The sequence below is a fragment of the Oncorhynchus keta genome, chromosome 30 (assembly GCF_023373465.1).
Source record: "Oncorhynchus keta strain PuntledgeMale-10-30-2019 chromosome 30, Oket_V2, whole genome shotgun sequence".
NCBI lineage: Eukaryota > Metazoa > Chordata > Actinopteri > Salmoniformes > Salmonidae > Oncorhynchus > Oncorhynchus keta.
The window spans coordinates 24972272-24984848 of NC_068450.1; the positions used below are offsets into that span (position 1 = coordinate 24972272).

A 12577-nucleotide genomic window follows, 5' to 3' on the forward strand; every position below is an offset into this window, starting at 1 on the left:
TGCTCTGTTGAAACCAGCTATACTGTCAGTGCTTACCTCTGTCCATGTGTGTGTTCATATGAGACTAAACGAGTAGGAATGCGGAGATACTCTACAATGAAATAAGTGAGATCATGACTAATGGAACCACTTAGAATTTTAAAAGGACGTCATCTCGATAAAGTAAACATTTTAGGATAAAGAGAATATACAGTGACTTAGGGGCTCATTTAGACCTCGTCTGACCTAGTGCAGTGACCTAGTGCAGTGACCTAGTGCAGTGATCCATGGAACGAGTAGTTCATCCTGACCATCACCCGAAATCATGAGGCTGTCTATCTTCTTGATGAGATCCACAACTCCTTCAAATCCCTTATTGAACTGGACCTGGAGTTCCCATCAGTTCAAAACAATTTGTTTTAATGTTATATAGAGCTGGTATTCTTTTAAAAAAAGAAAATCTTAACAGCTGTCATTTTATTGTGAGAAACTACATTTTTATACGAATATTTTTCTGTTTTGTACTCTGTTGTGTGAGTGATCTCATGTCTAATTGTTTATGTCTAGCCTATGATGAGATCAGCTTTGGCATCATTGATCATTTTTAAATGTCAGTTTCATGGCTGTCAGTGTGGTTACGGTAGCATTGTAGTCATGAAGTCATCATCCTCACATCGCAATCATGTGACAATGTTCTCATGCTCATAGAGGAGCCAAGACACAAAGTATGCAATGAGCTCAACATACTTAACCAACGCTTTATTCAGTACGCTTCCTAAACAATGTCCCTGCATGCTGAACTAAGTTCTTGTAAGTCCCAAACCCTGTGGGAGTAAAGCAACAAGCCCCCTTTGCTTCCATGTGAATGGCTCCTGGTGATGGCTCTGTGTTCCACAGTATTTATATCGCATGGCTCTGCAGACCTAAATAAAGTCATGTAAGTGGAATTCATCTCCTATCATAAGTCATGTCTGGTGGAGTGGCAGAGAGTGGCAGAGCGAGAGAGAGAGAGTGGCAGAGAGTGGCAGAGCAAGAGAGAGAGAGAGAGTGGCAGAGAGTGGTAGAGTGGCAGAGCGAGAGAGAGAGAGAGAGAGAGAGAGAGCGAGAGAGAGAGAGAGAGAGAGAGAGAGAGGCAGAGCGAGAGAGAGAGACAGAAAGAGAGATTTTCAATTTAAGTAATGTAAATGTATCACGTAATCTCCAAAGTAAGATTTGGCAATTGTTACGTCATGCCAATACAACCACCTACCTGGAGGTGACAGCATTCTCTCCTCTATATGCCCCCATTGACACATCTATGACAACAATACCAACAAAAAGGGGTCACAACTCCTGCAGCTCTGTCGGATGCTGGGTCTGTACATAATCAATGTTAGGCTTTGAGGGGACTCCTATGGTAGGTACACCTATAGCTCATCTCTTGGCAGTAGTACTGTAGACTACTTCATCACTGAGTCTCTTAGAGTGTTCACAGAAAGTATATTTGACCTCTCAGCTTCCCGATCAAATCTAAAAATGTCAAGCAGACAACCTAAGAAAATGAACAACAATGGCACATGGTTTGATGAAGAAAACCTAAGAAATAAATCAAGAAACCTATCTAACCAAAAACATAGAGACCCAGAAAACTTGAGCAAACTCCTTCACTATGGTAAATCACTAAAACAATACAGAAATACACTACGAAAAGGATGGAACAGCATGTCAGAAATCAGCTCAATGTAATTGAAGAATCCATAGAATCCATAGAGTTATCTATCCAAAACGGAGATGTATGGATAAACCACTTCACAAATCTTTGTGGCTCTATAACAAAGAACAAACAGCAAAAACATATACATGATCAAATACAAATCTTAGAATCAACTCTTAATTAAAGACTACCAGAACTCACTGGATTCTCCAATTACGTTGAATGAACTACATGACAAAATACAAACCCTCCAACCTAAAAAGGCCTGTGGGGTTGATGATATCTTAAATTAAATGATAAAATATACAGACCACCCCCTTCTGACCACCTCTTACCACCACTCACACACACAGACCTCCTCCCAAATCGCAGTTGTACCAAAGGGCCTTCGTAAAACTATCACTATTTTTCTTTTTAAGCTTTTCGGCAGTAATTCTATTAGAAGGATAATGTTTGTTGTAGCCTCAACAGATCATTCATCCACACTAAGGTTACATGTTAGCATCACATCCCATTGCTATGAATATGCTGTTAGAATGGCATTGAATCAGGTATTGAGGAGGACCTGTACAGTAAGTTGAGCTATAGGCTGTACTGTATGTGTTCCAAAGATACAGATTTGCAGTGAATTCATGAACACCAACTTTATATATTCAAGTGTCTTTAATAATAGCTAGATTGCTAGTTATATGTGACAGGGGAGTTTGAAAAAAGACAGGGGAGTTTGAAAAAAGCAGTATTCAGATGTTTCCTACATTTCTTGAGATAAATGTAGAGAACAGAGTGGAGGCACTCAGGCAGTCAGAGGAGACGGGGGAAAGGCGTCCGTCACATGAGTTAACACAGCCTCTTGATGTGGCACCCCAGTCAGCTCTCTGTCTCTGTCTCTCTATCTCTCTCTCTCTCTCTCTCTCTCTCTCTCTCTCTCTCTCTCTCTCTCTCTCTCTCTCTCTCTCTCTCTCTCTCTCTCTCGCATGCTCTCTCTCTCTCTCATGCTCTCAGAATCAGCCTGGGAGATGGCTCAGGGCCAATCTAAATAATCCATGTTTCCAGGTCTGGGGCCCTGCATATGTGTGTGTGTGTGTGTGTGTGTGTGTGTGTGTGTGTGTGTGTGTGTGTGTGTGTGTGTGTGTGTGTGTGTGTGTGTGTGTGTGTGTGTGTGTGTGTGTGTGTGTGTGTGTGTGTGTGTGTGTGTGTGTGTGTGTGTGTGTGTGTGTGGAGGGGCCAGATAGAGGCAGGCTTGGCAGGAAGCTGTTGGAATGACGGCAGAGGAGAGGAGAGGAAGGCAGAGGAGAGGAGGGCAGAGGAGAGGAGGGCAGAGGAGAGGAGAGGAGGGCAGAGGAGAGGAGGGCAGAGGAGAGGAGAGGAGGGCAGAGGAGAGGAGAGGAGGGCAGAGGAGAGGAGGGCACAGGAGAGGAGAGGAGGGCAGAGGAGAGGAGAGGAGGGCAGAGGAGAGGAGAGGAGGGCAGAGGAGAGGAGGGCACAGGAGAGGAGAGGAGGGCAGAGGAGAGGAGAGGAGGGCAGAGGAGAGGAGAGGAGGGCAGAGGAGAGGAGGGCAGAGGAGAGGAAGGCAGAGGAGAGGAGGGCAGAGGAGAGGAGGGCAGAGGAGAGGAGAGGAGGGCAGAGGAGAAGAGGGCAGAGGAGAGGAGAGGAGGGCAGAGGAGAGGAGGGCAGAGGAGAGGAGGGCAGAGGAGAGGAGAGGAGAGGAGAGGAGGGCAGAGGAGAGGAGGGCAGAGGAGAGGAGGGCAGAGGAGAGGAGAGGAGGGCAGAGGAGAGGAGGGCAGAGGAGAGGAGGGCAGAGGAGAGGGGAGAAGAGGAGAATAAAAGAGTGGGGGTGGAGAGGATAGGAGGGGAGGGAAGGGGGAGGAGAGAAGATAAGAGAGGAGGGGGAAGGAGAGAGCATAGGAGAGGAAAGGAAAGGGGAGGGGAGGGGAGGAGAGAGGATAGGAGAGGAAAGGGGAGGAGAGAGGATAGGAGAGGAAGGGAAAGGGGAGGAGAGAGGATAGGAGAGGACAGGGGAGGAGAGAGGATAGGGGAGAGGGGAGAAGATATGAGAGGAGAGGGGAGTTTATGAGATATAGGATAGGAGAGGGAAAAGTGAAGATAGAGGATAGGGAGGGGGGAGAGGGAAAGGGGAGAGAGGAGGAAGGGGAGGGGAGGAGAGAGGATGGGTGGGTGGGTGGGGGAGGATAGGGGAGGGGAGGGGAGGAGAGGATGGGTGGGTGGGTGGGGGAGGATAGGAGAGGAAAGGGAGGAGAGAGGATGGGTAGGGGAGGGTGGAGTGGAGGGAGGGAGGATAGGAGAGGAAAGGGGTAGGGGGAGGAGAGGAGGAGGAGGATAGGGGAGGGGATAGGGGAGGGGGGATAGGGGAGGAGGAGGAGAAGAGAGAGAGGAGGGGAGGGGAGGAGGGAAGGAGATAGGGGGTGAGAGGATAGGGAGGGAGGGGAGGATAGGGGAGTGAGAGGATAGGGAGGATAGGGATGAGAGGGGGAGGGGAGGAAGGGGAGGTGAGAGGATAGGGGAGGGGAGGGAGGAGGGAGGAGGAGGGGAGAGAGGATAGGGGAGGAGGATAGGTGGGGAGGTGAGAGGGGAGGGTGAGAGAGAGGGAGGGGAGGAGGTGAGAGGATAGGGGAGGTGAGAGGATAGGGGAGGTGAGAGGATAGGGGAGGGGAGGAGGAGAAGAGAGGATAGGGGAGGTGAGAGGATAGGGGGGAGGTGAGGGAGGATAGGGGAGGTGAGAGGATAGGGGAGGTGAGAGGAGAGGATAGAGGAGGGAGGGAGAGGAGGAGATAGGGAGAGGATAGGGGGGAGGTGAGAGGATAGGGGGGAGGATAGGGGATAGGGGAGGGGAGGAGGAGAAGAGAGGATAGGGGAGGTGAGAGGATAGGGGAGGTGAGAGGATAGGGGAGGTGAGAGGATAGGGGAGGTGAGAGGATAGGGGAGGGGAGAAGGATTTTATTTTATTTTATCTCCTCATTTGGACTAATCTTCCAAGAGTCCTTAAACATTAAAATACAATTTATAATACGAACACATTTTCACATATAAGTGTTACAAACAGACATAACACACTGACATATTGACCAGATACAGTTGAAGTCGTAAGTTTACATACACTTAGGTTGGAGTCATTAAAACTCGTTTTTCAACCACTCCACAAATTTCTTGTTAACAAACTATAGTTTTGGCAAGTCGGTTTGGACATCTACTTTGTGCATGACACAAGTAATTTTTTCCATCAATTGTTTTTACAGACAGATTACTTCACTTATAATTCATTGTATCACAATTCCAGTGGGTCAGAAGTTTAGATACACTAAATTGACTGTGCCTTTAAACATGTTATGGCTGCAATCCCAATACCGGGATCGATATGACAACTACCAGTGAAAATAGAGGGTGCCAAATTCAAACCACAGAAATCTCATAATTACAATTCCTAAAACATACATGGGTTTTATATAATTTTAAAGGTAATCTTGTTGTTAATCCCACCAAAGTTTCTGATTTCAAATAGGTTTTTCAGCGAAAGCACTACAAACGATTATGTTAGGTCTCCACCAAACCACAATAAACACAGCCATTTTCCAGCTAAATATAGCATTCACAAAATGCAGAAATAAAGATAAAATGAATCACTAACCGTGAATTATCTTCATCAGATGACACTCATAGGACTTCTTGTTACACAATACATGCATGTTTTGTTTGATAAAGTTCATATTTATATTTAAAAAATCTGAGTTTACATTGGCTTATTAGATTCACTAGTTCTAAAAACATCAAGTGATTTTGCATAGCCACATCGTTTCAACAGAATTACTCATCATAAATGTAGATGATAAAACAAGTTATACACATGGAATTATAGATATACCTCTCCTTATGCAACCGCTGTGTCAGATTTCAAAAAACGTTTATGGAAAAAGCAACACATGCAATAATCTGAGACGGCGCTCAGAACAGAAGCCAAATTAGCCGCCATGTTGGAGTCAACAGAAACCAGACAATACATGTTTCCTTACCTAAATGTTTCCTTACCTTTGATGAACTTCATCAGAATGCAGTCCTAGGAATCCCAGGTCCACAATAAATGCTTGATTTGTTCGGAAATGTCCGTTATTTATGTCCAATTAGCTACTTTGGTTAGCGCGTTTGGTAAACAATTCCAAAGTCACAAAGCGCGTCCACTATAACGTGACGAAATGTCCAAAAGTTCCGTAACAGTCAGTAGAAACATGTCATATGATGTACTGAATCAATCTTTAGAATGTTGTTTACATATATCTTGAATAACGTTCCAACTGGAGAATTAAAATGACCGGTGGAACGCAGGTCCTTTCCCTGTGAACGCGCATAGTGAATGCATGGTCAACTCGTGACAGTGGTGACTATTTCCTGTGTCATTCGACCCCCCTTCACATTAGAGTCATAAGACAAAGTTCTATTGACTATTGACATCTAGTGGAAGGCGTAGGAAGTGAAAACTTATCCATATCTCGCTGTAATTTCAATGAGAGCTTGGTTGAAATTCTGCCTACCCCAGAAAAAAAACAGGAAGTGAAACTGAGGAGCTGGCCGTTTACAATGGGCACCTTTTCATCCAAGCTACTCAATACTGCCCCTGCAGCCATTAAAAGTTAAATAGCTTGAAATTTTCCAGAAAATGATGTCATGGCTTTAGCTTCTGATAGGCTAACTGACATTTGAGTCAATTGGAGGTGTACCTGTGGATGTATTTCAAGGCCTATCTTCAAACCCAGTCCCTCTTTGGTTGACATCATGGGAAAATGAAAAGAAATCAGCCAAGACCAAGAATTGTACTCCTCCACAGTTCTGGTTCATCCTTGGGAGTAATTTCCAAATGCCTGAAGGTACCACGTTCATCTGTACAAACAATAGTACGCAAGTATAAACACCATGGGACCACGCAGCCATCATACCGCTCAGGAAGGACGCATACTGTCTCCTAGAGATGAACGTACTTTGGTGATGCAAATCAATCCCAGAACAGCAGCAAAGGACCTTGTGAAGATTCTTGAGGAAACAGGTACAAAAGTATCTACATCCACATTAAAACGAGTCCTATATCGACATAACCTGAAAAGCCTCTCAGCAAGGAAGAAGCCACTGCTCCAAAACCACCATAAAAATGCCAGACTATGGTTTGCAACTGCACATGGGGACAAAGACAATACTTTTTGGAGAAATGTCTTCTGGTCTGATGAAACAAAAACAGAACTGTTTGGCCATAATGACCATCGTTATGTTCAGAGGAAAAAGGAGGATGCTTGCAAGCTGAAGAACACCATCCCAAACGTCAAGCACGGGGGTGGCAGCATCATGTTGTGGGGGTGCTTTGCTGCAGGATGGACTGGTGCACTTCACAAAATAGATGGCCTCCTGAGGATTGAAAATTATATGGATATATTGAAGCAACATCTCAAGACATCAGTCAGGAAGTTAAAGCTTGGTCGCAAATGGGTCTTCCAAATGGACATTGACCCCAAGCATACTTCCAAAGTTTTGGCAAAATGGCTTAGGGACAACAAAGTCAAGGTATTGGAGTGGCCATCACAAAGCCATGACCTTAATCCACTAGAAAACTTGTGGGCAGAACTGAAAAGGTGTGTGCGAGCAAGGAGTCCTACAAACCTGACTCAGTTACACCAGCTCTGTCAGGATGAATTGGCCAAAATTCACCCAACTTATTGTGGGAAGCTTGTGGAAGGCTACCCGAAGCATTTGACCCAAGTTAAACAATTTAAAGGCAATGCTACCAAATACTAATTGAGTGTATGTAAACTTCTGACCCAATGGGAATGTGATGAAAGAAATTAAAGCTTAAAAAAAATATTCTCTCTACTATTATTTTGGCATTTCACATTCATAAAATAAAGTGGTGATCCTAATTGACCTAAAACAGGGAATTTTTACTTGGATTAAATGTCAGGAATTGTGAAAAAAGTGAGTTTAAATGTAAGGTCTATGTAAACTTCCGACTTCAACTGTAAATTCTCTAACAGTCTTAAAACATAGATTGATTCTTCATCTACCATAGTATTATGTATTGTATTTAAATGGTTTATAAGTATTGTTTGAATATATGTATTGAAAGGTTTCTGGTTTGCTCAGATAAATTTGGAGAGAGGATCGGCGAGGAGAGGGGAGGGGGAGAAGAGAGGATAGGAGAAGAGAGGGGATGGGGAGGAGAGAGGAGAAGTGAGGGGGAGGAGAGAGGATATGAGATGATATGAGAGGAGGAGAGGGGGAGGGGAGAGGATAGGAGAGAGGGGGAAGGATAGGACAAAGATATGGGAGGGGGAGGAGAGGAGTGGGGAGGGGAGGGGAGGGGAGAGGATAGGAGAGAGGGGGAAGGATAGGACAAAGATATGGGAGGGGGAGGAGAGGAGTGGGGAGGGGAGGGGAGAGGGATAGGGGAGGGGAAGGATAGGACAAAGATATGGGAGGGGGAGGGGGAAGGATAGGAGAAGATATGGGAGGGGGGGATAGGAGAAGAAATGGGAGGGGGAGGAGAGGAGAGGAGTGGGGAGGGGATAAGAGGGGAGGGGGAGGAGAGAGGGGAGGGGAACAGGAGAAGGGAGGATAGGAGAGGAGAGGAGGGGATGGGGAAGGGAGGAGAGGAGAGGAGAGGAGGGGAGCAGTGGAGAGAGGAGGGGGGAGGAAAGGAGGGGGGAGAGGGGGGAGGGGAGGAGTGGAAGAGGGGGAAGCTTCCGACTACTTCAGACTAACACACACAGGTGGCTGGGGGACTGATATTGGGAGTGTTGATGGCGCTCTCAGCTGAGAGGTCTATGTGACAGACCTGGAACAAAGCAGTGGCTCAGTGCAGGAGGCAGAAAGACAGCGGACGACATGCACTTTGCATGCGAGCGCCACATACGCACACACATGAAAACATACACAGAAACACACACACACTCCTCCAAGGGAAACCCACAGCATCTTTATTGACATCCATCCATCTCCATGTACCTCGGAACTGATTGACACAATAACTCAGAGCTGGATTGAATGCTTATTTAAATGCACACTTGTTTTAAGGCCATCACAGTAACTGCATTTGCAGGATTTCACTCCGGAGGGAATAGGGAATAGGAAGGTGCACTGGAAAGGTTGGAGACATTCCCTCTGAGTGGAAACTTAACAAGCCTAATGTATCTCAGCCTCCCCCTCCACTCCTCTAGTCTGGGTAGCAGTTGTTTTAGCAAACGCTTTGGCAAACGTCATTTGCCAAAGAAACTGGCATTTAGGCAATCTCAACATTCAATATGCACCCAGATTTACAGCGCAGTTGCTGATTGGTAGTTGGAAACAACATTCAAATTTTCCATGAACATGCTATGGAACATGGGTTGTATGCAAATATGGGGCAATATAGAATTTGAATTTTAAGAACAACAATAAACAATACCATTACGACCTACGACCTGACAGCTAGACCTATTATTAGAGACATTGGTTATTTAGTTATTATTCCAGCATGGGTCTTATTTCAGAGGAAAATTCACACTGGATTCATTTTTCCAAACTGCCCCCTTTAATTCAAATGTTTTCTTCGTTCAATTGAGTCTATGCCAAAAGCCTGGAGATTTTGATTCTAGGTGGGAAGATGTTTAAACGTCATGTCTAGACAATAAAAGGCTACACTGATCACTCATGCTTGGCTGCCAAATGTATAGGTGTCCCCATAGGCCTAATACTTAAATTGAGGAAATGTGATCATAGTCATTATTTTAGCGATCCTTGGTAGAGGTTGCTCCTAATGGAAAGACCACCCCATCCTCCTGGTGTGAACTGCTGGACAGTGTACTTGATATGTGTTTGTGGTTGAGAAAGTGAACTTGTCAGTTCCAAAACGGAGCTCTGAGGGGAATCGGAGATTCCCTAGTTTCTGATGTTTTCAGGTTTTCATTAAATAGGCCTAGGCAGTATACTTTTTATTGCATATTTAATTAAGATGACGCATTTGGCCATGTTCAATTTCAATTCATTGGCACAAAACGCGCGTCAGACAATATTTGTTGATCTCTGGCTTGCATAGCACAGGTGTGGGTCACCTAAATGCACTGTAGTAGACTAAGCTTAATACACTGAGTGTACAAAACATATTTCCATGACATAGACTGACCAGGTGAATCCAGGTAAAAGCTATGATCCCCTATTGATGTGAATTGTTAAATCCACTTCAAGGAGGGTAGATGCAGGGGAAAAGACAGGTTAATATTTAAGGACCGGCTTTTAAGCCTTGAGACAATTGAGACATGTCTTGTGTAACTCAATATTAGGACGGTGTTCCTAATGTCTGGTATGCTCAGTGTATATGTAACTGCTTGATGAGTGCAACCTTCCCACTAGAAAACTCCAAACCTGTCATTGTTATAGTGAACGAGGCCTAATATATCATAGTGGTGGATTACTAGCCTATCCCCAACTATGAATTAACTTCTAGTTTACACATCTCTGTCTTCACTGTTCTGTTCTTGTGCAATTCATGCATCTCCGCTGATATCTCCACTGGCGTCTCACTCTCTCTCTCTCTTCCATCCCCTGTATTCCTCTTATAGCTATTCAACCAGTATCCTAGCTAAATGCATGTCCCAGAAATAGAAATATACCTGCATTTTGGTCACTTATTTTGAGCAATTAAAAATAAATATATATATATATATATATTTGAGGAAATTGCTTGGTCAATATATAATAGGCTACAGAGTTCACAATGAACTGGTGTGGAAGTTTGAACTGCGAGAGCTGCTCTGATCCCATTGGATGATGGTAAAAATCCAATAAATGGGAGTCAGTCTGTTCTCCCCGACAGAATGCCCAATGTTTATTTTTCCAATGAAATGTATTACGACAGAATGCCCAATGTTTATTTTTCCAATGAAATGTATTACGACAGAATGCCCAATGTTTATTTTTCCAATGAAATGTATTACGACAGAATGCCCAATGTTTATGTTTCCAATGAAATGTATTACGACGGAATGCCCAATGTTTATGTTTCCAATGAAATGCATTACGACAGAATGCCCAATGTTTATTTTTCCAATGAAATGTATTACGACAGAATGCCCAATGTTTATGTTTCCAATGAAATGCATTACGACAGAATGCCCAATGTTTATGTTTCCAATTAAATGCATTACGACAGAATGCCCAATGTTTATTTTTCCAATGAAATGTATTACGACAGAATGCCCAATGTTTATGTTTCCAATGAAATGTATTACGACAGAATGCCCAATGTTTATGTTTCCAATGAAATGTATTACGACAGAATGCCCAATGTTTATGTTTCCAATGAAATGCATTACGACAGAATGCCCAATGTTTATGTTTCCAATTAAATGTATTACGACAGAATGCCCAATGTTTATGTTTCCAATGAAATGTATTACGACAGAATGCCCAATGTTTATGTTTCCAATGAAATGCATTACGACAGAATGCCCAATGTTTATGTTTCCAATGAAATGTATTACGACAGAATGCCCAATGTTTATGTTTCCAATGAAATGTATTACGACAGAATGCCCAATGTTTATGTTTCCAATGAAATGTATTACGACAGAATGCCCAATGTTTATGTTTCCAATGAAATGTATTACGACAGAATGCCCAATGTTTATGTTTCCAATGAAATGTATTACGACAGAATGCCCAATGTTTATGTTTCCAATGAAATGTATTACGACAGAATGCCCAATGTTTATGTTTCCAATGAAATGCATTACGACAGAATGCCCAATGTTTATGTTTCCAATGAAATGTATTACGACAGAATGCCCAATGTTTATGTTTCCAATGAAATGTATTACGACAGAATGCCCAAATGTTTATGTTTCCAATGAAATGTATTACGACAGAATGCCCAATGTTTATGTTTCCAATGAAATGCATTACGACAGAATGCCCAATGTTTATGTTTCCAATGAAATGTATTACGACAGAATGCCCAATGTTTATGTTTCCAATGAAATGCATTACGACAGAATGCCCAATGTTTATGTTTCCAATGAAATGTATTACGACAGAATGCCCAATGTTTATGTTTCCAATGAAATGCATTACGACAGAATGCCCAATGTTTATGTTTCCAATGAAATGTATTACGACAGAATGCCCAATGTTTATTTTTCCAATGAAATGTATTACGACAGAATGCCCAATGTTTATGTTTCCAATGAAATGTATTACGACGGAATGCCCAATGTTTATGTTTCCAATGAAATGCATTACGACAGAATGCCCAATGTTTATGTTTCCAATGAAATGTATTACGACAGAATGCCCAATGTTTATGTTTCCAATGAAATGCATTACGACAGAATGCCAAATGTTTATGTTTCCAATGAAATGCATTACGACAGAATGCCAAATGTTTATGTTTCCAATGAAATGCATTACGACAGAATGCCCAATGTTTATGTTTCCAATGAAATGTATTACGACAGAATGCCCAATGTTTATGTTTCCAATGAAATGTATTACGACAGAATGCCCAATGTTTATGTTTCCAATGAAATGCATTACGACAGAATGCCCAATGTTTATGTTTCCAATGAAATGCATTACGACAGAATGCCCAATGTTTATTTTCCAATGAAATGTATTATGACAGAATGCCCAATGTTTATGTTTCCAGTGAAATGTATTACGACAGAATGCCCAATGTTTATGTTTCCAATGAAATGTATTACGACAGAATGCCCAATGTTTATGTTTCCAATGAAATGTATTACGACAGAATGCCCAATGTTTATGTTTCCAATGAAATGCATTACGACAGAATGCCCAATGTTTATGTTTCCAATGAAATGCATTACGACAGAATGCCCAATGTTTATGTTTCCAATGAAATGCATTACGACAGAATGC

At 43.0% G+C, this 12577-nt stretch overlaps 1 protein-coding gene across 1 annotated transcript in view; it reads left to right on the forward strand.

Moving 5' to 3' along the window:
* The window catches only part of aff2 (AF4/FMR2 family, member 2), a 359750-nt gene that overhangs the window by 201611 nt on the left and 145562 nt on the right, over positions 1-12577 (forward strand). The window lies entirely within an intron of this gene.